This window comes from Arvicanthis niloticus, chromosome 9 (genome assembly GCF_011762505.2).
Source record: "Arvicanthis niloticus isolate mArvNil1 chromosome 9, mArvNil1.pat.X, whole genome shotgun sequence".
In the NCBI taxonomy this organism is placed as follows: Eukaryota; Metazoa; Chordata; class Mammalia; order Rodentia; family Muridae; genus Arvicanthis; species Arvicanthis niloticus.
This window is the reverse complement of record NC_047666.1, coordinates 27,903,165-27,930,785: the sequence shown is the minus strand read 5'-3', so window position 1 is coordinate 27,930,785 and position 27,621 is coordinate 27,903,165. Positions and strand designations below refer to the sequence as shown.

Below are 27,621 nucleotides of genomic sequence, written 5' to 3'. Positions count from 1 at the left end.
GCAAAGCTGGCTTCTGTCCCCAGCACCATAATGAGGCAAGGAGAGGAAAAAATGAAACATTAACGAGAGGAAGATCCCTCATCTCTGCTGCTCTGGGCAGCAGTGTTGTCTGTGGCACTCTAGCACCAGGGTGTCCAGCCCCTCACGTGTGGCAAACCCTCAGTGTGCAATTATTGGCATTATTATTGTTGTTATTATTATTATTAATTTGGCTCATCCATAGACTACTAGGGATATATTTGAGTTTTTCACACATTCATAGGACAGCCTGGAATAAAGTCACCTTCTAACCCTTTGTGAGAAGTAGTCATGTGGAACATTACAGGAAGTGGGGTTGGTAGAGCTGCCTTCTGGGGTTAAGATGCTTCTGCATTGCTAGAGGGTACTGGGGCCTGCTGTGGGAGCAGTGGTCCTACCCCAGCTGCACAGAGCTCTCAACCACTCTTTCTTTTCTTCTTAAGAGGTATGCTTTTTGTTGTTTTAAGATTTATTTTATTTTGTGTGTATGAGTGTTTAGTCCTCATGTATGTATGTATACCAGATGTGTGCCTTGTGCCTGTAGAGGCCAGAAGAGGGCATTGGATTCCCTGGAACTGGAGTAATGGGTGGATAGTAGTCATCATGTGGGTGCTGGGAAAGGAACCTGGATCTTCTTCAAGAGAAGCCAGTGCTCTTATTCATTGAGACATCTCTCCAGCCCCTCTGGGCCTTTCTTAGTGTCCCCAGAGAAAAGCCAAGTGCCAGTTGGGAGACATCGCAGCAGAGCACTGGTGTTCATACCTTCTGCTTCTAATGTGCGCTTCAAAGTTAAGAAATGTGCTATAATATGCACACATGTATGTGTATACATACATATTTGTATACATGTATACACATATATATTTGTATACACGTATACACATTGTGTATGGGTATGTGTGTGTATGCATTGTGTATGGGAACATGTGCATATATATATATATATATATATATATATATATGTATTTACATATATATGTATTTACATATATAAATATATACATATATATACACACACATACACACACACACACACACATGTGTTGTGGAGTACTTATGAGCTCAGAGAACAATTTTGTGAAGTTGATTCTCTTCTACCACCTTTACCTGAGTTCTGGGGATAGAACTCAGGTCTGTAGGCTTGTAAGCAAGTGATTTTGCCCACTGAACTATCTTGCTGGCTTCTTTTTAATCATTTTTACATGCTCATTAGTATTACATGTATTCCTAGTATCATGTGGCCATCACTGCCATCCATTGCTTAGACTTTGTTCTGTTTTCCCAAGCTGCACTTAAGCACTGATTTTTCATTTCCCCACTCCTTGCCTTTGACACCCACCATTCTACTTTGTATGGACCTGACTACACAAGAACCTCACATGAATAAAATCAGCACTATTTTAGCATAATGTCTTCAAATTTATCCATATTGTAGCATGTGTCAGAACTTTTCCTTATTAAGGAAATTTATAATAAATATATAAGGATATTTATTTATAACTGACTCTGTATTTTTGTTTTTTGTCTTAATTCATAGGTTTCCTATGTTATTGCTTGATCTTTGGAATGTTACTTCTGATCCTGTCATGAAGGATCATGAAGGGCAGCATTATTTATAATAGTCAAGTGAATATAATCCAACTATATATCAACTAATGAATATAGTTTTTAAAATGTGGTATATCAGTAAGAAGGAAAGTTATTTGGCTTTAAAAAGAATAGGGCTATAAACAGTGAGATACAATTTCTTTGTGTTTGAAAATATTTTAAGTTATGTTGGATGGAGCAGGTGGGTTTTATGGTAACTGTTTATGAGGCACTACAAACCATTTTCTGTGGTTGTTGTACCATTTAACGTTTCTCTCAGCAGTATACATCACCAGCTACCTTTATCTTGTCTGTCTGTTGTGCTGTGCCCATCCCATCTCTATTTTATCATGGTTTTGATTTGCATTTTCCCTGATGGTTGAGGACTGAGAACATCTTTTTGGTGTGGCCATTAATATTATCTTATTTGTTTATCCAAGCTCTTTGCTGGTTTTTAAATTGAATTTTTTTTATTGTGAAATTGTAAGAGTCTCTAAAATATTCCAGATAGTTCTTTGTGAGATGTGAGGCTTGGGAATATTTTCTTCTGTTCTGTGAGTTGTCTTCTTACACTGAAAACCAAAAACAAAACAAATGAACACTTTCAATTAACAGACATTCTCCATTATACATATTATGGTGTAAAGCATGCTGTTCCAGCATGGGTATAACATGTGTTGATGGTATCCGCGTGATCAGCATGTCCATTGCCTCAAACATCTCCCTGTCATTTGCACTGGGAACATTCAAGTTCCCCTCTGCTGTTGTTTTAAAGTGCTCTGATGTTGCCAGCCATGGTTGCTGTGGGAAGTTGGAACCTGCATTTTGAATCTTTTAGCCACTGTTTCTCCACCTCTAGCTTCTCAGACCCCATTCTCCCTCCTCCTCAGATGACTGTTGTAGCTGCTAGTGGCATCATCTTTCTGTGCTGGACACACTTCCCTTAGCCTAACCTAATAGGTGAACTCTAAGCCAGCTAGATACTGTCTCAAAAAAAAAAAAAAAAAAAAAAAAAAAAAACCAAAAAACCCAAGGTGACAGCACCTAAGGAAGAAAGACACCCAAGGCTGTCTTTTGGTTTCCACATATACTCCTCTCCCCCAAGACTGCCTTCCCAGGATTTTAGGGAGCCGGCTAAAGACAGATTGCTATGAATATGCATTCATGGGGAGCCATGGGGAGGCACTGTTCCTGCAGCTTCTCTGATGTCACTAGTTACCGCTCTTGCTTGTCTTCCCTTTTGTCTCTAAGGTGCATTCCAGGAAACCTGAGTGTTAAGGTTCCATCTGCAGGAACATAGAGACAGGTTCTCTGATATCTTCATGCTCACTAGGTTTCAGCATGATCACACCATTCCTTTAGAATCTAAAGCTTGAATGTGATGGGTTCTTAGCAAGTTCTGTCTCCATCTTGAACAGTGTCATTCATATGTAGTTGCTAAGAGCCTCATCCATATTTTGTCCAGGATTGCTACCTGAGTCAAAATAGACTAAAAGATGCTCTCTCTGACTTGGGAACTTAGGAAGAGGAGACAAGGAAAATTAGTGTTCTGGAAATTTGCATGGTAGTAGCAGTATAAAAGAGAAGGCAGCTGTGCATCCAAGTTTGTGCTAGCTGCTGAAGGCTCTGGGATCCTTTCTTAAGCGCTTCTTGTTGATGTAATTTGTGAGAAGGAAAAAACAAACCCTTTATCAATGGATGGACCAATAAGATGAGCATAGATGCCACCTGTTATTTCTCATAAATATGGGGTGTTGGGTGCTGAATTACCTCACCCTCTAGGACTTATGTCCTTGGAGTTGGTGGGTAAGAGACAACATGGGAAGCAGCTGTGCTGAGAGGTGTAGTATGTGGAGGGCATGAAGTATAAAACCACTGGGTGCAGTGGGAGCTGGGGAAGGCCTGGTGGAGGAGGAGCCATTCTTGTGGCATCCCAACAGGTAAGTTGGTATTTCCTTGGAGACAGATGACACAGTTTCTGGACACCCATGAATTCAGTAGGTTCAAAGGTATGGGATTGGCACACAGCTGGTGAAGCTAGGACCAGGGCATGCATGTAGGGCATTTCCTGCAGGAGTAGTTGTCTTTGGAAGTTTGTGGCAAGGAAGGGAAGATCTGTGGTTTTCTGAGTGGGGTGAAAGGGAGAGAGTGGGAGTGCTGGTTTAGTTTTAAATGTCAACCTGCTGCAACCAAGTCAACTAGGAAGAGAGCTGCAGTTGAGGACTTGTCTAGAGCAGGTTAGCCTGAGGCCTATCTGAGGGTTATTGATGTAGCCCTCAGATGTAGCCTTGACTGTTGATGTAGGGAGACCCAACCTACTCTGGGCAGCACCATTCCCTGGGCAGGAGGTCCTGGATTGTGGAAGTGAGGAAGGCTAGCTGAACCTGAGCACAACCTAGCAAGCAGGCATGATTCATTTGTCTCTCTCTGCTCCTCACTGTGGACATGGTGTAACTGGCTTCTTCAGCTCTTGCTTTGATTGCCCCTCAGCAACAGATTGTAACAGCTTGTATCAAGTAAGCCCTTCCCGCTTCTAAGTTGCTTTTGATCAGGGTATATGATCATAGCAACAGAATTGAATTAAATTCAGGAGAGTGCTTTAGAGGCTAGTACTTGTGCCTTGTGGGATGGGATGAGAGGCAGGAAGGAGGAAGTACAAGTTAGGAAATAGGCTGGTGGTATTGGGTGAGGGTGCTTAAAGCAGAAGAGTGTGAGGTATGGGTACAGGGAGAGGGCTAAGAGCTCTCTGCTGCCTCCAGGAGGCCTGGTGGGTACACAGGCGGGTGGCAGGCAGGGTGGCCTCAGGGCCTCTTCCTTGGGGAAGATGAAAGGGACTCCATTTGACTTCGTTTTATGCCAATCAGGTGCAGCTTTTAGATTCCTGGCAAGCTGCCACATTGGCCCCAGGCGAAAGTTGGCGGCCATGGTACTGTTGACCCTTTGTAGTAGATGGGAAAGTCTCTGCCTCGCGGATGGCCTGGAATCAGGAATTTGGAATGCATAGCTAATGCGCCCCACTCCAGACCTTTGGTGTTAGTGTTCCACAGGATCACATCTAATTGACTATTTCCAAACTCTTGTGCATTTTGACTGTACTAGCAAGGTATGTTGCCAGCAGCCCCCCTTGCTTCCTCATCTCTAGTGCTCTGGCCCCATCCTTTCCAAGAACTCCCAGTTCTTCTGACAGGAGGGGCTCTATGCTTAAGGGTGCATAATGCTTTTCTGGCCATTCACCTGGTGTCCCTCTGGGCTCTTTCCTGGAGTTCTATAACGCTCCACTGTGTGTGAGGTGGCTCTGCCTCTCCTACCTTTCTTACCACCGTGGATCTGTGTGAGCTGGACAGGCCCAAGCAGGGCCCTGACCTAGGGGTTGCGGGCATGTCAAGGCAAAAAGTCACTGCCCAGATGGAGTGGCCTTGGATCCTCTCTCCTGAGTTCTTTTTTCTCATTCTCTTGAGCATACGCTCTGTGAACCTAACTTTGTTTCCTTGACATGGAGTAAGACCCAGTGGTCCACAGTGCTCAATGTTTCTTGATGACCACCTTCTGATTTGTGCATTAGTCTTTCTAATTGCAGCCATAGAATGTTTCTCTCTCTGGTGCTTCTTTTTCAAACGTGTAAGGTATTACTGCAGTAATATAAAGGGTGAGCATAGCCGCCAGCACCGCTTTTAGGCATTCAGTAATGTTTGCCTTCAGTAGTGTTAAATGCTCATGTTGTTCTGCAGCCCTCACCGTGCCGTTTCCAAACCCTTTTATCCACACCACCTTGAACCCTTTTTCATGACACAATTCGCTTCCAGCCCCTGGCTGCTTTCTACCTGGGAGCCCAACTACTCTAGGGACTGTGTATAAACAGTCATGAGCTATTTGTTCTTCTGTGACTGACTGGCTTATTTCACTTAGTGTGACGTACTCAGAAGCCCTATGTTGCAACATGTGTCAGGATCTCCTCCTCCTTTAGGTGTGTATATCCAACAATGGTGATTGTCTGTTTATCTATTGGTTGATAGCGAAGCAAGAATGTTGCTGGGAACTATGGGTCTACAAGGATCAGGTCCCCCCAGCCCCTTTGGCTATTTACCTAAGAGTAGATTTGCTCGTTACAATTCAAGTTGTCCTTTAAGGAGAAAGGCAAATTTTAAAAATTAAAGTAGAGCTAGTTCTTTTTTTTTCTTTTATTGGTGTGTATATATGTATGATGTGGGGTTGGAGCACACAAGCTCTGGCATGTCTGTGGAGGTCAGAAGACAACTTTATAGAATTGGTTCTGTCCTTCTACCTTTACATGGGTTCTGGAGCTAGAACTTGGTCACCAGGCCTGAGCAGCAATCACCTCTACCCACTAAGCCATCTCAGTAGCCCCAAGGATATTTTTTTAAAATAAAACACTGGGTGTAGTGGTATGAGTAGCTTTCTGACACAGAGAAAACAGCAAAGCTGGCTTCAGAATGACAGCCTCTGATTAGTCTGGCTGAAGGCTGCTGGTCTGGGCATTGTTCTCCATGTGATTTGGGCCATTACTTCACTCTGAAAGGTGGTCTGTCACCTCACTCCTGGGCTAATGTCTGTGTGTGAGCCTGTCAGTCCTCCTGTGGGTACTCTTATTCCATCTCAGCTGTGGGCTGCACGCCTCTAGTCACTGCGTCTGAGCTCCTGGTGGAGGAAAAACATGGCCTGGGAATTCTGGGCCACCTCCCTAACATCAGTGGCTGTCTCTGCAGCCCCACTCCTACAATTTCTCCGATGATGCCCCCTAGTCTGACTTTGGAGCACAGCTCTGTATGGTATGATCAGGGCTCCCTCTGGCCTTTCCAAGTGCTGTGTTCTTCGACCATTATACCTGTGATATATATTCTGCTCCCTCCTGGCTACCTCCCTAGTCTAACAACACATTTTTTGGACTAATTGATATATTCTTTCCCCAACACTTACTAAGTGATGTTGCAAGAAGAGTGTGGAGTCTTTGGGGAAAGTGCACCATAAGATGCAAGAGATCTGCCTCCCTAAGAATGTTAGTCTCCTTGGGAAAATGTAAATGAGGCTCTGCAGATTTGCAGATGGTAATGACTGGCACATTGGACCCTGGCATGCTCTTCTCTAAGAAGCCACCCAGTCTCTTGCTTTCTTTGGGGCTGTTCAACATTGTAGAAAAGATCCCAGGTCTTAGATTTTAGGTTCAAATTTGGTATTTCCCCTACTGATCTCAGGACAAATGGCTGTAGTGGAGGCTGAAAGGGCTGCCTTATCAACTGTGAAATCCTCAGGGAGGTCATGTAGATAGTCAGTCATTGAGACCTGCTTTCCTGAATCTGTTAGCCCCAAGCTGCCCCTCTGTCATACTCACACACATGGGAACACTCCTCTCAGAGCCTGGAGGAATTAGCAGACAGACACCCTTTTCTAGTTGCAATACTCTTTTGCCTGGTGCACCCTTGGGAAGATAGAGCTGTGTAGATCAGCTTCCAAGAGGCTGTGGGGTTGAGGCCTGTAGCTCCCTGTGTGAAGCCCCTGCATGAGCCTCTCAGGCAGCTTTGGTTAGTAAGTGCCCAGGTTGAGTGAGCCAGCACTGACCAAATGCCTTGTCAAAGGAGGCCTGTGCTGTATGTAGCTTGGAATCTGCAGGATTCTCCCATGCATTTGCTCATTTGCATATATGTGGTTTTTCAGTCTTTGGATGATTGTTTACCTGGTTACTTATGTGGAAATAATAATTTTAAAATACTGTCAAAATATATTAACTTCTTTGTTTAGTACCAGCCACCGTATTGACATGACTTACAAATACCGTCTAACAAGAACCCCATTGTGGCCCTATAAGGGTAGTACCATCCCTTCCTGATAACGAACTTCAACCATAGAAGTGACTTGGGGGCTAGGCTATCATAGGCTCATTGCTGAGCAGGCCAGGGTTTGGATGTGACTCATTGACTTCCTTGGTCTTCCCTGCTCCAAGAAAAGCTCCACTGGATGCCAGCACAGGCACATGGCTTTTCCTCTGGAGTAGGAGGTCAAGGTAGAAAAGCAGTACACCTTAAAGGAGAATGATCCACACCATGTGGAATCTGTTTCAGCCAGGGGACTGTTGGGAAGAAGAAAAGATTCACTGCAACCACCTGGAAAGTGAGGCCACCACAGAGCTGTCCCAGCACACGTTCCTAGGGAAGAGGTCATGCTGTGCTCCTCCTGCTGTGCTCCTCCTGCTGTGCTCCTCTAACCCTCACAAAATGCAGGCAGCTGCATGGCATGTGACATGGTCAAGAACCTCCGAGCTGCAGCTGGGCTTCCTGGTTCTCGTAGCTGGAGGTGGCAGAGCGCCATCCTGGTTGAGGATCTTATGTACTGTGACAGTCATCATTCTTTCTCCTGGCAGAGACCAGCAGTGTCTGGGGAGGAGGAGAGTGGAAATTTCAGTGGCAGGTTGTTAGAAAACTTCCTTCCACATGGCCAAACCGTTCAGAGATTTATAGGGACTCTCTACCCATACCTGCAATCCTTGGTGTGATTTTTGTCTGAAATGGGCTGGGCTTCTTTTTGGCATTTTGTCGACTGAGACTCCAGAGGCAGATAGTATGTGCAAGTGCTTACGGGACTGCTTGTGACAGATTCTGAAACATGAAGCACCTTGCCAGCTACAAGGCAGAGTGAAAAAGGCTCCAGTGCCTTCTAATAATATTCAAAGTTCAGGCACCAGGGAGCCACCAGCTAGACAGGTGTCAACAGGCCACTCCCAGGGCTGGGGCTGCAGATATCTGACATCTACTTTCCTTTTTAGAAAGTTTTTTCTCTAGGGTTATTCCATTTCCAATGATGCTTCCCCCAGTGTCTGCAGTGAACATTGTTTGCTCGGCTCCTTCTCCCCTGAGGCACAAGTCTGCCACAGCTCTGAGGAGACCGATGTAACCAGGCATGAGGCTGTAGCCAGCCGGTGTTTCTTGTCCTACTTCTGCCCCAGTGTGTGGTTCTGCATAGTGGCAGTTATGTAATAAACACAAAATCATCTTTGTGCCTGCTGGCACCTTGAGATTCTTTTTAAACATTTTGTTTATTTTATATATATAAATGTTTTGCCTGCATGTATGTATGTAGGTGCATTATGTATGTGTATGTATGTGTATGTATGTTACACCCTGTGACTAGAGTTATAGCTGATTGTGAGCCACTGTGTGGGTGCTAGGAATCAAACTTGATTTCTCAGCAAGAGCAACAAGTGCTCTTAACCTCTATGCTGTCTCTCTAGATTCTTAATCTAGATTCGTTTCCATGCATAGGGACTAGGCTTTTGGAGTTGATGAAACATGAAAGAAACCTACTTTCTTCTATTAGTTTAAGTTAAAACAATGAGAATGTTTTTCTGATACCCCTACCATAGCTCACCTTCCACTGCTACACAGTGCTGGAACCAAGTTTCTGGTGTGGATGATTAACAGGACAAATACTTAGAAGAGTCATTAAGTGGGTCTGGGATAATTATTTTGTCTCCTAATGGAAACTGGAGTCTCTGTGCTAGGACTGAGTATTGTACCTGGTAACAGTAGAGAGAAACACTCCAGAGTCTGCTCGGAGCTGCTTTTCTTCCCAGACATCAGCCAGACATAGGCAGACCCTAGCTGTGTTACCTCCTGTCTCTGGGCTTATGAAAATGTCTCTTGTTTCTTACTTCCTGCAAAATGCCCCACCATCACAGTCAGTTCTCAATGGCTAAGCCTTCTAGCATTCTGAAAGATAGGTTGGACCTGGGCATGGAGTCAGGATGGTAAAGCCAATGTCAAGGATAGTGGATACAAGACCCTTGAGACACAAGGGAGAACTCAACCTTCTCCCAGCAAAGTGCACACCACTATTTCAGGAGGTGTCTGGGTCCCAGCAAGAAGCATTGTTTAAAGCAACAGTGGGTTGCCCTTGTTGACTTTCTGTGGGGTCCTGTCCATATGGGTAGATTTGTATTGTAGCTAGAAGCCAGAGAAGAGTCTGTGCTGTTTGTATGAGTCAGTATCTAAAAAGAAAAGGAAGGAAGAAAATAGGTGATTTAAATACTTCTGCCACAGCTCATCTCAAATAACTAAAAAGACAAAGCCACCCTCCTGGGCATGGTGGTACATGCCTTCATCACAGCACTTGGGAGGCAGAGACAGGCAGATCTCTGTGAGTTCAAGACCAGCCTGGTCTACCAAGCAAATTTCAGAACATCCAGAGTTATATAGTAAGATTGTTTCAAAAAACAAAAACAAAAACTCCCATAGTGACTACCCAAATGAAACTGTTCATTTGTTATGATGAGCAGATGATGGCTGTGAGCACAGGGTTTTCTTCTGCACAGATTTCACATGCACATTGCTCTGTGGGTAGAGTTTTACCTAAGAGTGATTGCTGTGTGTATGTGTAGACTGTGTGCTGTGACACAAGATCACGGTAGCCCTTGTGTATCTTTGAAATGTAAGGTTCTTGTTTCTAATTTTTTTTTTGATATAGGGAAAACTATAAGAAAATAATAATGGGCCGGTTTTCATGGTTGAAACTGTATATTTGTGTAATTTTCTTGTGCTACTTTTTAACCTTAACACTGTACCCTAAGCATTTTCCCACACCATCATTTTTCATGCCTGTAGGCAGTCTACCATGATGAATAGACAGTTGTTTAAGCGTGTGATGGTAATGGAAAGAATTGACTTAGAGAAATTTTGTTCAAAAATTATGTTTGTTATTCCCAGGCCTGGGTGTCCTTTGTGCCCATTGGCACAAAATGACAAGTACCTCATTAGATTACTGAGAGCCCTGTTCAATAGGGGCAGGTTCACAGGAAGGGGACACTGCTGTCAGTAGTGGTGGTAGGGGCAGGAACAGGTTTACCATGAAGTCCTCAAGAGGATGTCCCTGTTCACGGGTTAGAAATTTGCAGCCCAGTGTGGTGTCTCTTGCTGAAGGAATGCTGTCCCTTCTATAACCACAGTCCCCTCTCTTGCTTACCCTGTTCTGTGTATTTTTGTAAGCTGCTTTACATCCTTTTGCAGTAAGGCAGATTAAGAGTAAATAAACATAGCTGTTCTCTATAGTGCTGTACATTTAGCTTGTTCCGAGCTCGCTGCTGTAAATACTGCAGTATGGAATATCTTTGTGCATTGAGGGCTAGTCTGAGCTGGGTTATTTCCTGGGACTGCATTCCTAGAAGTGAAACTCAGGGCCAAAGGGCATGTACACCTTTACACCCTGGTCCTAGGTTGCCACATTGCTTCTCAGAAGGTCATTCCAGTCTACAGTCCCCATGGCAGTGGTGGGAGTGAAGATGGGCATTTCTCTTTAAGGTCCTTGTGAGTGTGGTGTCCTTTCCAAGCCTGGCTCCCGGCTGGAGGTAGCAAGCATGGCTTTTTACCTGGCTGTTGTGTCCTACATCATTGTCACCAGAGTTGAGGTCTGTCCTGCCTCCCCATGTAAATCTTGTTTCTTGGGGGAGGTGGTCCTGTCGCCAGCCAGTCCTGCCTGCGAGGACTGCCCCTCTGCTAGACAATGGGCACATTCAGACCCAACTCTGTTTTCAGTTATTAAAAAGCGGAGCCGGCTGTCTGCCTGAGACTTTAATCTTTGAGCTTTTATTCCCTCTCTTTTCTCCCTCCCCCAGCCTTTTGTTTGTGCAGTTACGAACTGAGCTGTGGGATGTGTGGGTCCTGGAGTCTGAATATGTTGGGCCTTCTCTTGGCAGTGACAGAGAGTTGAGCCTGAGCAGTGTTATTTCAGAGTAGGCAAGGGTGGCCATGAATGGGAAGGCACACAGAGAGGAGAGGCAGGCTCCAGCAGCCTTAGGTCTTTGCAAAAGCTATGTGGTTTACATGTCTATGGGGTGGAGGACCACCACCACTTCATTCTATCCCCATGCTTAGTCAGGACACTTCTGCCCTTGAATTGCTTAGTCTTTATAAAGCCTACTAACTTGTGGCCTCTTAACATTTCCTCTTGGGAAATCGTTGCTGTGGTTGAATTAAGTATATGTGTATTTGAATAAAAGCAAAATCCCAAGAAAGTTCTTCCATAATACCCTCAAGATTCCTAAGACATACCCAGAATGTTCCAAACCCCAAAAATCTTCCAGTTTAGACAGGGCACTCCAGTAGTGATGTACTTGTACCCTATAGTGACATTTTGTTCAGGATCACTAAACAGCTGAAGATCAATTGGCAGAGCCGTAATGTAGACCTATGGGGTACAGAGACACTGACCTCACTCTTGGAGGGACACTAGGACACTCCTGCTTGTGGAAGCACTTTTGCTAGCCTGAACTCTTTCTTCTCCAAGAAGTGGCACATTTCTGCCAAGGACTCCACTTTTCAGGCCAAGCAAGCCTTTGACCTGAACATGAGACACATTTTTCTCACCTTCCCCCCTCTGATGTATACATTAAAACTGCAGATGCCAGAAGAGGGTGTTAGATCTCCTGAAACTGGAATTACAGGTTGTTGTATACTGCTTGACTTGGGTGCTAGCAGTTGAACTTCTAACCTCTTGAAGAGCAGTAAGCACTCATAACTGAGTACAGCCATCTTTCCAGATGTATCATTGTGCATGTGTGAGGCTGTAAGCTTCACAGAGTGTTGGGCTTCCCTGGCTTTGCACTGTTTTCCTCCCCTTAGTGGTCAGCTTCTTTTAGACCTTCAGAGTTGAGCTTTCCTTAGTGTCGTGGCTGTAGGACATGGCCTTGTGTCTATGCACCATTTAACTCACTATCACTGCAGGTTTGGGATGTCTTTCTAGATGAACATCTTTCTGCACCTTTGTATTTCTTTCTTAGAAGTAGAAATAGCTGGGCAGTTGTGTTATAATAGATGTTGCCAAGTTGCTTCCCCAAAGTGTATTGATTGATCATTTTATAAAAAATAATATTTTAAGTGAGTTGTCATCTGGAAAAATAAAAGCCTTGTCTCCATTTATATTTTGACTTTCTGTGCCTTGGCAAACTATCATTGACACTTAGGTTTGTAAACTTGGATTTGGAAAGCCCAGCCTCAAGGTTAGTCAGCTTTTATTCATTTTAAACTTGCAATGTGCTGCTTGCCAGACTTCCACATCTGTGGCCTTAACCTGCAGAGGCATCCAGGAGACTTTCCACCTGACCTATAGAAGAGTCCCCCCTGTGGTCTGTTTTCAGCCAAGCTTTGGTAGCTAGGAAAAGAATATGGGTTGAAGCTGTGGGAAAGTGGTATCGTGGGTTCATGGGGCAACGTACTTGATGCAGGTTTCCTCAGACAGCCACACTACTGCTGGAAGACAAGCCTACATTCCCTGTAGTCACTCTTTGTCTTTATGCCACCTTGACTGTGCCAGCAGTGTGTCTTCTTTTCAGAACATCTGTGGTCACTTGATAATTGTGTCTGTGGGGTTGAATAGAGAAGCTGTGGACCATACATTTCCTTTCATCCCTGGGTTGAGGCAGTTTACTATTAGCTTCCTGTTGGCTGCTAAAGATCAGAGGTCTGTGTTATTCACAGCCTACATTGTACCCCTTTTATTTTATTTTTTAAATTTGCATTTCTTTTACTTACTCATTTCCTCCTTGAAGTCATAGATTGAACATGCTAGTATCATTTCCTTCCATACGAGTTAGAATAAATGTATAACCACGACAGTAAAATTTGTATGTCATGTAAAATGTAGTGTACACACACACACACATACACACACACACACACACACAAAACATTAATGCACATAAAGTAAAAATAAACAAATCTCTAAAATATGGTAGATATGTTCTAGATTTTGGGCAACTTCATATTCTTTCCTAATGGTCCTTTACTTTCTTTCCTGCCCAAGAATTTGAAGCTGAGCTCTGATAGCTATGAGGCACAAATAGGAGTTAAGGGTTGGGTCTGACCTAGCATTCTGGGTATTCTCTGCAAAGCAAACGTCTGTGGGGAGCCAGGATCGGTATGCTTGGAAAGGTTTGAAGGAGCTCTAGGTCTGCAACATTGGTCCTTCTTGGAAATCTCAAGATTTTTTAAGCCCAGAGCTTAAAAGCTAGCATAGGAGCCTGGGCAGTGCTCAGAAGAGCAGGGTCCAACTTCTGCATTTATGGTCTCTACTGGCACATGTTAGAGTGACTGCCTGGCCCAGCAAAGGACAGAGCTCAGTCTGGAGTGGGAAGGGCCAATGCACTTGCCTGGTATGGGCAAGAAGGAGCCTGGTGGGCAGTATTATTTTGTTTCATTTAGAAAGAATAAAGCAGTCAGCTCTGGAACTCTGGGTATCTCTGCTTGTTTGATTATGTAATGCTCCCCCACAACGGTTTACTCTTAAAATGTCATAATGGACAGAAGTTAAAAGAACTCACAGTATATTTCCCCTTAAATATAATGATTCTAGCACTTCCCTAGATCTGATGCTTCAAGTTTTAACATTTGAAGTTCTCATGGACAGGGGCAGGGCTTTACTGCATGTAGTGGGGCCAGCTTAGTTGCATGATGATCTCTAAGCTAGCCTGGAGTATATAGCAAGACTGCTTCAAAAACCAAACAAATACCTAAAAACAAACCCAAACCAAAGCACAATCTATGTTCTTTCTCTTACCTAATGTGGCAAGAAGAGGAATCATCCTTTCTTGGTCTCATTATGGGGTTGAAGCTTTTACTATTTCTACTATGTTGTTTGCTGTGCAGTTTTTGAGGTCTTGTTTGGAGAGTCTAACAGGGGAATGATGCTTCTCATAGATTCTTGACCAAAGAACACTCAGTCCTCTTCTATCAGGGAAAGACATCCTCTTCTACTAAACAAATAGCTTTGGGACAGACACACTGAGTGGTGAGAGAGGAAAGGGATGCTCACCTAGCACTCCAGATCAGCCAGATCAGCTCTCACAATCAGTGGGGGCTCAGATGTGGCAACTGGGTCACCCTCCTGTCCTTCCATGGATTTTATGTATATCCTTTACTGTATTGGACATTCACACCATATGTAGTTGTGGAAATTGGAGTTTTTATAAAACTGCATGTACTGCAATGATCATAGAGATTTTCTTGTTCTGGTAAATTACAAAAAGAATGCTTTGAATGTTAAACATAACACTTGCTTATAATTTTTCTATTTAAACATTACTTCAACTTTATACCTTTTTGTTGTTGGTGGTGATGTGTTTGTTTGTTTTGTTTTGTTTGAGACAGGGTCTTAGCCTTGACTGGCCTCCATCTTGGTATGTAGCTGAGGATGACCTAGAGCTCTGGGTCCTTTTGTCTTCACATCTCAAGTGCTGGGATTACAGGACTCTGTGCATACTAGACAGGAACTCTACAAACAGCTACACTTCCAGCCACTCATGTTCTAACACACTCATGTGGATTTTTATTTTCTAGCATGAGTACCTTGTCTCTGCATTGCCAGACAGTAGATGGTACAAATGGGTAGTTATGCCCAAAGGTAGAAATCTAAGGCAGAGGAAGGTCTTTGCTCCGTCAGTGACTTTCTAATTGCCTTTGTTGAGGCTATGTTACTTGGTTTGATTTGTAGCTCTCTGTCTTGTGAGGAACCCAGAACTATTCTCACTTAGAACCCAGGCTATTCTCACTTCTCTCCAGGCATGCACAAGTCTTAGAATTGAATCATGATGGGCTGTTTGCTTACAGTGGTGTTGTTTCTACTTGGACAGAAGAGGGGTGTTGGCAACCACATAGGAAGGACATAGTTCTAGGGTCGGGGCATCAGAGGTTAGCCAGGAGTGTCAGTTAAGTTGGACATTCCCAGTGAGGCAAGCATGGCTGGGTGAGTTTCTGATTGAGCTCAGGCAGGTCTTATTCAAGCCCTCTCTCTTAGTTACACTCACAGTGCACAGGGAAGGCATGGGTACCCCATGCCTCTCTACAGACACCCGAGGAAGTGATCACACATAATAGTCCACATAATCCTAACATGAAATATGGCTGAGGGAATGGAGGCCTGTGAGAAGTCAGTACCTGTCAAGGATGGCCTGTGGGTTTGTTTGTGCACTGAACAGAGAGAGCTTAAATCTCCCAAGTCCAATTGGAAACTCATCCAGCCATGGTTGTTTGGGAATGTCAAATTTAATTATAGGAGATTTATTTATCTAGGCATTAATGAGAAGAAAGGAGCATACACCTGTGACACATCCCTGTCAGGTACTCTTGTCAGCTTCATGGCTGAGGTTTTCAGTGAGAACTTGTTGGCAGTCAGCAGGTTGGACTTGCTAATTGTACAAATTCTATACAATTAGAAATAAAATGGATGTTTAAGATGTGTGAGGTGAAATTATTCAAGATGATAGTGACCCTCTTCTCACTGAGTCGTCTCCCCTTAGCTGCTTGTTTGTTTGTTTTCTCACTCATCTGTTTACCTAAAACTTGATAGGCTTCTCCTCTAGGCCAGACAGATTCTGTGCTGAGCTCAAGGCAAGGCACTACCTTCTGGAAGGGAAAACAGACATGGGAACCAGTGCTGCAAAGCAGGCTAGTGGAAGGGAGCCATAGGGCTGTGGTGGGCTGAACTGCTGGGGCAAGGAGGGACCTAAAAAGGGGCTCCCAAACCACTAGGGTAGAGGGTCTTCCTAAAGCACAGTTAATTCTATTGCAGTGAACTCTGCCTAAGGAGAGGTCCTCGGGCCTCAGCAGATGGACTGCTGGTCCCAGGCAGTACTTGTCTGCAAGGATCCTTTGCCCTGTAAATGTTTTATTAGACCATTAAGTTGTCCTCAGCTTCTCCCACACCCACTAATGCTGAGAAAGCTAAGCATATGCTTCCATTTTTTATGAAAACTCGCCTTTCTAGAGCTTATTCTTTGTATTTTTTGCCCTAACTTATCTGGCCAGAGTCCTTATCCTACAGATCTGTCCTGGAAGAGAGGGTGGCCCAGACCTAACTCCAGGGTCATTGTTTTGCTAAAGAGTCCATTGGTGTTTTATGGCTAGATGCCTTTGTAGACTGTTCTTTTTACAGTCAGTCACTGGCACTGCAGTGTAGGCAGTGGGATATCTCAGTGTACCAGTGTTTTTAGAACCTGCCTTTGTCTTCCTTTTTCAAGTTGAAATAATATCCCTGTGAGGATTTTATAATACAGTGTAGTAGTGGGCTCATGATTGCTACTAAGGATATAGGGGTGAATGCATTGTATAAATAGTTGAAGCTGAGATGGTTTAGGGCTACACTATGTGGGATCCGTTGGTCCTTGCAGGGAGGGGAATGAGTGACAAGCTTAGATGCTGGGTCCTAAGCAGAAAGTTTAACCTTCCTGATAGTATCTGTAAACAGCCTGTGTTGGATTCCTGTGTTCTCCAGGAGGCAGAAGGTGCTTGTCATGGAAGGCTACCTTGGAGGCATTTGAACAGCCCTAAAAACTTACCTCTGTCTTTATCAGTAAATGTACATAAAGCTTTAGAACAAAGGATGATGGTCTATGGGATAAAATTGGCTTAAGGCCAGCCTGTCACCCAGGATTATATGAGCAGAGAACACATTTATTAGGAAAATGGGACTATCATTGCCAGCAGGGAGTTTCTTTTAGTGGCTACAGGTCTCTGCAAATGGGAAGATATTATTTGTTTTGAGAGTTAGGTTCGACATTGTAATCACATCATCCATCCACCAAAGTTACTCAGCACCTATTATATCCCTGATTCATCCTGACTAGTGAGGTAGGTGGTCAAGTGTACCTCTCAGGTTAGGAAGACCCCACACCACTCTTGCTGTTCATTGCTTCCCACAAGGAGGGAGAATCTAGGATCCTGAGGACAGTGGTCAGTAGGTGCTGGATCCTTTTGCAGACAGGCTTGGCTCATTGGACTAGATTGCCAAGTCCTACCTGCCCCACACCTGAAGGAGCTCTGTAAGCTCTAGTTTCAAAGCCCCACCATATTAAAACATAAAAACAATAAAAGAATACATTTTCTGGGGGGTGTCAGGTCTCATTGCTCCATTTTAATACATCAAATGTAATTCTGCCCTTCCCTTCTCCCTCCCTCCCTCCCTCCCTCCCTTCCTTCCTTCCTTCCTTCCTTCCTTCCTTCCTTCCTTCCTTCCTTCTTTCCTTCCCTTTCCTCCACCTTTATCATTTAACTTTTTTTTATTGGATGGAAGCCAGGTGCCAGTGTGTTGCCTCCTCTAGCTTCCCCTGGGAGCTGGACTGTGAAGGAATGTAACCGTGTTTGTAGCATCCAAGTGATAATGCATGCCCAGGGGTTTGGGACTATTTATTGATTTGCTAGGGTAGGATCAGCATATCATGGCTTTCCTCACAGATATACCTTAATCATCCCTGCTCCCAGTACTTCTTTCTGAATGGTACTGGGGAGATTTCCATGGTCATTTAGCTGCCAGTCTCTTCTGGTTGACTCCTCGAATGTCAGTGCTAACTAGTGCCAAGCTGGGGGCAATATTGCCTGCCTGTATGCCTTGCTGTCTGTCTCTTTCATTTTGTTTTATTTTGTTTTACTTTTTTGACCAATGACAGGCTTCTTATCCCCAGTCAAGGCTTTTTATCTCAGGAGCCTGAACTGCTATAACAAGGGAAACTACAGGTAGTTGGACTGGGGCTGGATCTCAGTGAGGGAGTTACTTGCAGCAGAGAGGCTCACAGAGCAGATGGCCTAGAGTTTCTTTCAGGGCCTCTGCTGTGGCCTAGGGCATAGTTGGACCTGTAACCTCTCTGTTTCCTTCAGTACCCTTGGGCTACTGGTGTGAATTTCATGTATGTAGGGTGACCTCTGAACTGACTCCCTTCCATCTGTTCATCATCTAGATACAGGACACCAGGAGACCACAGTCGGGGAGGAGGTGGGCTTCTGTCAATAGACTGTATTGTGAATCACCTGGGGGAGTCACACATTCCATGAAAGGTTGCTGCCAAGTCAGGGTGCTGTCTGAATCACCCCTGAGAATCCCCTCGGAAGGACTTCCTTGAAGTGATTATCTCCATGTGAATCAGCCTTTCCCTCTGGCATCCTGTGGCTCTGGGGTTGGGAAGACAGGTAACTAGTGTTTGGGAAGCATGCTGGGTGAAAAGTGGTGTTACAGTCTCCTCTCCTAAACTTATCTTAGAGACCTAGTTTAAGTAGGACATTGGTAGAGTCATGGAGGATGATTCAGGAACTGGGGTCTGCATGTCTGAACAGACAGTGCAGGCAGAAAGGTCATGCAGAAACTTGGGAGACTTGGTATGCCCAGCATCAGAGAGCTGCACTGGGTGATCAAGGCAGTCTTTCTTGGTTGTAGTCATTTTAGAAACACCTGTATTATCCCTGTTCTAGGCTTGAAGCCACATATGTTCTAAGTTAATATGTTTTTATAATTCAATTTAAAAGTTTTAGGACATTTTAAGGAAATGAGTCTCCTAGCAAGTAGAAAACCAATGTCTTTTGTATGTAGGAGCCCCATGCCTGTGAGTGGAGTGCCCTGAAAGCAAATAGTTGTTAGATTCCAGCCAGCCGTAGGCTCTGAGCTTGCTCTATGTTTTGTTGCAAAGAGAACTTAGAGCAGTTTGCAGAGTTAAGCAGATTATGCTCCCAGTTGGGACTTGCTCATTGTTTGTTCAGAAAAGTTGAAAGAGACCAAAAAGTTAATAATTTTCTTACAGTATAATGCTAGGTCATTGTATGACCATAAGTGTCCCCTACCTGGAAGACTTTGCTTTAGTGAGCCACTGATGATTGTGACTAGGAGCCTTCTATGCTATAGAAAGCCAGTATGTACAGTTCTGTAGAGGGTGGGGTGTCAAGACTGGAGGAGCCAAGAGAATACAAAGGCCTGTGTCACAGGGCAGTGACCATAGTGAGGGAGCAACAGAAAGCATGATAAGGATGTAGGGATCACCCATCAGTGGAGGGGTGATGTCAGGCAGTGGGGGTACATTCTGATATTGAGATTTTTGTGTGACACACACACAGACAGACAGAGAGAGAGAGAGAGAGAGAGAGAGAGAGAGAGAGAGAGAGAGAGAGAGAGAGAGAGAGACAGCACATGCAAGTCAGGGTTGCTTTGATAGAAAGGACAACTGAGTTCTATGTTAGATCAACCCAGGCTCAACTTTGGTTTGCCTGTGAGGACCTTAGTTCCTATTTGGACACTGAAATTCATGAACTATGGAGAGGGTTCTTAGTTGGTACCTAGTATAGCTGTGGTACAGAGCAGATACCAGAAACTAGCAGCATGGGGTTTACGGTTCCTTTTGGCTTCCTAGTAACATTTTTTTGGGAGAACATTAGTATAAAAGTGAACAGATTTCCCTGGAGTAGAAGAAGCATTGGCTGATGCCTGTCAAATATTTGGTGCATGTAGAACGATGGAGCTCTTGCTGCTGCTGGGGTCCCATGTTTAGGCATCAGGGCAGCTTGCTTGAATGGCATTCCTTAATTTTATTTTTGTCTGCTTCCTAAGCAGCAAAAGCAAAAGGATTCTGCCTGTCTGCCAGACCAACTTTAAAAGTATCAAGCAGCTGAGAGGAATAGTGGTGGTCTCACTATGCTGATGTGAGCCTGGGCAGTGGCATGGCCTTAGTCGTTTGCAATGTAGGATAACTATTAGGGTGCTATTAGTATCCAGTTTGTAGGGTGGCTGATGCAGAGATATTATATACTGAGATCTGACTAGTCTAGGGTGTGGAATATGCTTAAACTGTGGATCTTATTGGTTGTCCCTTTTGTACTTCACAGAGATACAGGGGACTATTAATGAGATGTTTATGGCTAACAATATCACTCATTTATCCTTCCCTCCCTCCCTCCCTCCCTCCCTCCCTCCCTGCTTGCTGCAGTATTTTAAAATATTAGGAGCCAGGCATGGTGGCACATTCCTTTTATCCCAACATTCAGGAGGCAAAGGCCCAGCTTGGTCTCATAGTGAATTCCAGGACAGGCAGAGCTATACAAAGAGATCCTGACTCAGTATATATTTATATATAAAATCACAGTTAGTTTACTTTTGTTTATGTGTCTAAAAACATTGGTTTTTTAAAAATTACTATTTATTTATTTATTTATTTATTTATTTATTTTGAGCAAGTTGGCTGTGGAAGATGGTTCTGCAATTCCTTGAGCCTGGGGAATTGTGAACTCCTATGCAGAGACTGACTCTCATCCATAAGTGGTTCCTGACACTGCCCTTGTACCTTGAGTACCCTTTGTTTGTTGTTCCATCTGCTTCTCACATGCTGGTCAGAGACTGCTTCCATGCATGCCATCAGCCTTATGACTCTTGTTATAGTGAGATGCCTGGAAGGACTTGGCTGTTCTACCCACAGCCCTGTGCTGCCCTGCCTCCTCTCCCTGATACAGTGCGCATGCAGTGAGGGTACAAGTGTGATGGGAAGGTTGGAGTGGGCAGAGCAGTTGGTCATATTCAGAGATGCTCTGTTGATACTCAGGAAGCCGGTTGTTTGTGGAACTGGACTTTTGTCTCATGCTCTTAGGGATGGCTTGCAGTAGGACTAGTGGTAGTAACATTGGACGTGTGGCTTTTGTTCTAAGATGGTAGAGTTATACTTTAGAGTTTTCTGTGGACTTGGACACCGGGCCCCAGCCACCATGGAGAAACATGTGCAGTACAGTGCTCAGGTTGACGCAGTACTGGCTGGGCTGTGCACCCACCAGAGTACCTGCCCTACCCCTGATCTCCTCTGTGGAGAGCAACTCTTGACACACTGTCACTGACCTGCAGCAAGTTGGCTCCTTGTCCCTACTGCTTGGATTGGCCATTGGGAAGACAAAGATTCTGGAGTCCAGGCCTCAAGTGTGGTGGCTACTGCATGTAAAATGGGCCATGTTGTCCAGGTATATCTTTTCCTGTTTGAGTCCTTGGTTCTTCACCTAATATGGGTCAGCAATGTGTATGGGTATAGAGATTTTTTTCTGTGTATGTGGCGTCTTCCTGGCCTGAGTTTGGTGAAGTGACAGTGCTTTTGTAGTCTGCTGATCTGAGGGATTTGGCAGGTGGCATGACTGCTGTGAGGCCCAGCTGTGTTGTCTGTATACAGAGTGGTAACACTTCCCTCAGGTGGCATGTGGCTCAGGACTTTCTATATTTGGGAGATGTCACAGGCAGGAGCTCCTGGGAGGCAGTCCTTGAGGTATAAGTGCCTGTGGTGGAGGGTTAAGCCAAGCAGGAGGCTCAGCATGGGCTGAAGTCTCTTCCTAAAAGCTGTATGGGGGTTGGGGGGAGGACAGTGTTAGACCTATTTTAATGCATAATAGAAAAACTAAACTTATACATAATTGTGTAATTTTTATGAACATTTTTGTTTGGGGGTTACTAAGAGAGGGTCTTACTATGTAGCCTTGGCTGGCCTTGAACTCATGGAGATCTGTCTGCTAGGATTAAAGGTGTGGTCATCGTGCCTTGCTGCTTTCTTCAATATAAAAAGTTTGCCAACTTAAATATAAACATCATCAATAATAAAGGAGGTGAGACCCCCAAAAGTGCTAAAATCAGGAATGAAGCCCTTCTTCTCCTCAGAAGGACAGGCAGCATTCTAGATTAAAGAAATACAGAAAGATCTACCCTGAAAAAAAAATCAAGAACTGTTCTGAGAGACATAAGGGATAATGAGGAATTTGAATGTAAGAGCTGACTAGGGCCGGGCAGTGGTGGCGCACGCCTTTAATCCCAGCACTTGGGAGGCAGAGGCAGGTGGATTTCTGAGTTCGAGGCCAGCCTGGTCTACAGAGTGAGCTCCAGGACAGCCAGGGCTACACAGAGAAACCCTGTCTCAAAAAACCAAAAAAAAAAAAAAAAAAAAAAAAAAGAGCTGACTAGGTACTGTCATAATATCTGCACTGAGTCCAAGACAGTAGGTGTTTGAAGGCATGAGTGTCACTTTCTGCAAACTACTTTAAAATGACTTTGAGGCCTCATATACACAGACATAAACACTGTTTTAAGATTTTATTTCTGTGTATCACATGTGCACAGTGCCTGTAGAGGCCAAAAGAGGGCATTAGATCCCATGGAACTGAAGTTATAGCTTCTTTTGAGCCACTATGTTGGTACCTGGAACTGAAACCAGGTCCTCTGCAAGAACAAGCACTCTTAACTGCTGAGCCGTGTCTCCGGCCAGCTCTCCACAGACATCTCTGATGCTCTGTTGCATTAGTAGACTGTACATCTGATGTGGTTCCTTAAGTGTGTATCAGAGACAGGCACCCTCTTAGTGCAGGAACACTGTATGATGTTTTCATCATGACAGATTCACAACAGTACATTTTCTTTTTTGTTTGTTTGTTTTTGTTTTTGTTTTTTTGAGACAGGGTTTTTCTGTGTAGCCCTGGCTGTCCTGGAACTCACTCTGTAGACCAGGCTGGCCTGGAACTCAGAAATCCGCCTGCCTCTGCCTCCCAAGTGCTGGGATTAAAGGCATGCGCCACCACCGCCCGGCCAACAGTACATGTTCTAGTGCATGTTCCTATCATTAAGTTCTCTCTCTCTCTCTCTCTCTCTCTCTCTCTCTCTCTCTCTCTCTCTCTCTCTCTGTGTGTGTGTGTGTGTGTGTGTGTGTGTGTGTGTGTGTGTGCACACAACAGCTCAGACTACGTGAGAGCAAAGTATTGTCCTGTTCCTTCAGATAACTTTTGTGATTTAGCACAGGATGACTGACATTTGAAAGTGTCATGCTGTGGGGCTTTTCTGCAAGTCCTTGCTAGGTTTCATTTCTGGAATATGTCTTTAATAATATATTATAATTGGATAAGAAAAAGTTTTGACCTAAGGAAAATCATTTAGTGACACATTACTAATACAATGTAAGTTGGTTGGAAAATATGAGATCAGAACTGTCTCTCAGCTGTATAAAATGAGATGACTAAATTAAAGATTTTCTCAAATCAGCAAGGCAGAAATACATCCACTAGCTATATTTGTAGCCACCAGTTAAGATCCTTATTAAATAAAAGAGGACCTGGTCCAGGCCCAGAGGCCATGAGTTAGCTCTGGAATATCTATGATGTGATGTGGGAATTCAGAGTTACCTGGATCTCTTTATTTTCAAAGGGAAAGTGGAAACTATCTCTCTGTGTGTCACCTAACAGTCATAATTAAGATTTTTTTGACAAAGGTGGTACATAAATGTTGATGATTATGCTGTATGTATTTTCTAGTATGCAGGTATGAGGAAATGCCTGTGCAGTTGGAGAGGAGACTGTAATAGCAAAGCCACCAAACATAGTAAGCCATGGCTGAAAGTGGATGCAAAAGAGTGGAGGAGCTGCAGGGGCCAGCTGAGGTAGATGAACTATCTCATCATTACAGCCATGACAGTGCTCATTTATTCCACACCACATCTAGCCCAGCAATGCACTCCTTTCACCTTGATGCCTCCTGCCATGTGGCTGGCATGTGAATGCCATAGTTGAGTTTCAGCTGTATTTTGGCCTTTCCTAAGGGGTTCATAGATGTATATCTTGTTTTGAGGTTGTGGCCACTGATGTTACTCAGATGTCAGGGGCAAAGTGTTCACTCCTTTTTGCTCTGCCTGCATTTGGAATGATAATGAGCTCGTGGAAGTGGAGGCCTGGCTATCCTTGGGGTTCAAATTCCTAGTCCCTGGGTTTGGATCCTGGCTCCACTTTCTAGTGTCTATGTGACTTGATATATGATGATGATGACAACAACAGTGATAATAACGTTGACTATCCTTGGGCCTTGATCAGAGTGTGAGCAGAATATATATACCTGGTGCAGTGTTGGGGTCAGTAGCATGGAGATGCAGTCTAAGGATGAAAGTGATGGTGCTTCAGTTGCCCTTTCAAAGCATGGGTTGAGGCATCCTTTTAGTCATAATCTTAGGTTATAAAGAACTAAAAGTCCACCGCAAACCACGTCTTAAAACCAGGAAGTTTGAGGCTGTATGGTAGCATACACCTTAATTCTAGCCCTCAAGAGGAAGGTGATAATTGAGTCATATTGGGCTACACAGCAAGTATTTCTAAAATATCCCAAGCTCTCAAACCTAGGAAGTTCTTGAGAACTAACTTTAAGCACAGCAGAATCCTGGACCAGAAGTGATAATGGTCACTGCTTACCTTTAAGGTCACACTTTATATTGGGACTACAAATTTCCCCCAGTTCTATTCTCTGGACAGTTTTGATTCCTATACAGAGAAATTTCCAGGGAGATCCCAAAGAAGTAACAGAGAAGTGACTGGCACCTGTTTGGGACCCTGTGTACCTCTGGAGTCAGGCCACCTCAACGTTAGGAGAGAATGAAGTCTTTAGAACAAGAGTGGCCATGTTCCGGCTGGAGTTCCAAAACTCTCAGAAATAGGAGCTTTTCTCCCACATCACATAGCCTAGCAGACCTGCCAGTCTTCATGACAAACCAAGTCTTTTGCTGTTTCCTTTCCCTGGAGATTGTTGATAAGACTGTCATGTTTAGTTGGAACATCACAGAAGTTAGACAGAAAAAAAATAAACAAGCCTGAGGTTCTGGCCAAGTTGTAGAGTGGTGGAACATCAAAGCTTAGCCAGACATCAGGCTCAGCTCCTACTGGGTGCCTTCATGGTCACCAGCAGCCAGCAGGCTTCAGTCTAGTATAGGTTCTGTGTGGAGAAGTGAGTTGAGGGCAGCTCTGGGAAGAGGATTTGCTTGGGAGATGCAGATCTGGGCTTAGCCCATGCTGGAGCTGGTAGCTGTTCACACCAGGCTCAGAGTGTTGTTCCCAAAGGTCTACCACCTGCCTCAGCCCAGGTCTCTGACAGCCAACCTACACCTGCACCAGCTCTCAGAGTCTGTCTCCTGGTGAGTGTTCACAAGACTCCAAGGCCTCAAGGGGATCTTGTTAGCCTGCTTACAGACAGGTCTAGATTACTCCTGCGATACCCACAGTGGTCCTGTTCCATAGCTGGGTCTTTTGTTAGAGGAAACTGGATGTGAATTGACACCAAACCTGCAGGCATGTTGCTGGGCAGTGCTAATTGAAGTTCACCCAGGTTGATCACCTGCAATCTGGGTACTGTATGGGCCTCATCCCTAGGAGGGGAGGGATTGGAATAGAGGCAAGATCCTAGCTCTTACCCTAGTATGCAGTATAGATGGTATCTTGCTTACCTTTTCTTTCAGCAGAAAGGAGCTATAGTTTGCCAGGTGACTGTATCAGGCTTTCACACAAACTCTTTGATCATCTCTATACTAGCTCTCAGTCCCCTAGGCCTGGACCTTCTTCTGCTCACCTGTCCTACAGATTGCCTGAGAGATCTGAATTGAGTCTAGGAACCAATGTCAGCACCATGTCTCTCTTTCCACTTCCCAGGTACATAATATGTTGCCTCAGCATACATAGTCTTCTGTATTTTAACATGATTGTGGCCTTGGAAGAGGCCTGAGCAGCATCTTGGGGATAGGTTGATGTGGGTGCCAAGACTTGGTCAAGTGGCTGTCATCTGAGCACCCTTGGTGTTTCAAGCCCTGTCCCTGACAGACTGGAAATAGTGACCCACTGTGCCTACTCTCTGGGACCTTTCTGCATCCTTGTTCTAACACAAGGCTCAAGAGCCTCCTTGGGTTGTTCTGTCTACTCTGCTGATCAGTAAAGAGAGCTAAAGCTGCAGTTCACATCCAGGGAACGGGCAGAGGCCAATTCAAATGCAACACAAGGTTACTTTCTGATGTCTTACCAGTTTTGGGGGAGAATACTCAGGAAGCTCTTCGCAGGGCTACCCTTTGAGACTCATGTAAGTAAAGTGCCTGGAGGATGAGAATGGGCAGTAGGGAGGGGGGAAAAAAAGCAAACCGCAGAGGCTTAAGTGCTCAGACTACTCTGCTGGGTCTGGCCCTGAAGCAGACATAGATTGTAAGGACTGCTCCAAAACAGCTGGTAACAGGACACCATGCTTTCAGCCTTTCTTTCTTCTTTGCTGCCAGAAAAATAATCAGCTCTGTATCTTAAGTGCTTGATGGAGTGGCCCAGACACCAGCTGTAACTTAAAACAACTTTTGTTTCAGTTGTTTAAAATAAACAGATGCGCTGGTATTCAGTTCCAGTCCAGTGTCCTTACCTTTGAGTGGGTGGCCTCTGTAGCTGCCTCTTGGACTTTCATGCCATGTTGGCATAGGCTGTGTTCTCCGGGACTTCCTGTGTGCTTCCAGAGGCCAGGGTGTGGACTGAAGTGGCCTTTGGGCTGCATCGTCACCAATCCCCTTCTTCCTTTCATCGTGTCAGGTGCTGTGCTGTACTAGTTCATAGCATGAGCAGGAAACGGTCCAACCACCTGGAACAAGTGCTTACAGAGCCTCTTCCCTCTCCAGAGTGGCTGTCTAGGCCTCATAGGAGTGCCTTCATTGTGTTATAGGCTCTAAAGTGTGTTTATTGGTTTTAGCATTATTAGTAGAATCCCTAGTAAGGAAGGAAAGACTTCTTCCCTTTCTATTTATTTCCTTCAGCCATGACTAACCATCTCTTCCACCTCTTTAGAACCTCCAGGAACTGTGTCACTGTCAACTAGGGCTGCTGCCTGTTGTCAGGAAGTGTATAGCTGTGTGAAAGAGATGCTGAGGAAGATGTAGAGCAGGTTTCTCCCTGTGCCAGCCTACATGACAGATGGGTTCATTCGAGGCACATGCTCTAGAGCACTGCATTGCCATCTTTTCTGTGACTCCTGGTCCACCAATTTCCTTTCCCTGGCACAGTGGTAGCCACCTCCCAAGTAGCCCCCCTGGAACAGTCTTTACTTCAGTAACCCATTACCCATGTGACAGAGTAAACATCAGCAAACTACAGATCATGTCTTTCTTCTACCTAACTGGCCTCATTAGGAGTAACTCAACCCATCTAGTGCTGCTGCCAACCAGGCTCCAAGTGACTGAGCCCTGCCTCCCTGTTGCTGTTTGAACACTGCTTTCTCATGGTGGCACTCTCTTATGTGACTGTTGTCCTCTCTGAAACGTCTTGCCTACAGTGGCCTTAGCTTGGACCATTCTTCCTTTCCACCTTCCCACAGAGCCTCCTGTCATATGCTTTAGAACATCATCCCACACCTATTCTGTCCCATAATGCTGTTTTGTTTTCTGAATGGCTTTATATAGAAAAAAGACTAGGCAGAAATATT

At 44.6% G+C, this 27,621-nt stretch overlaps 1 protein-coding gene across 3 annotated transcripts in view; it reads left to right on the top strand.

The window, feature by feature from the left end:
• Positions 1–27,621, top strand: part of Eefsec (eukaryotic elongation factor, selenocysteine-tRNA specific) — a 191,161-nt gene that overhangs the window by 23,495 nt on the left and 140,045 nt on the right. The gene's annotated exons all lie outside the window — the stretch shown is intronic.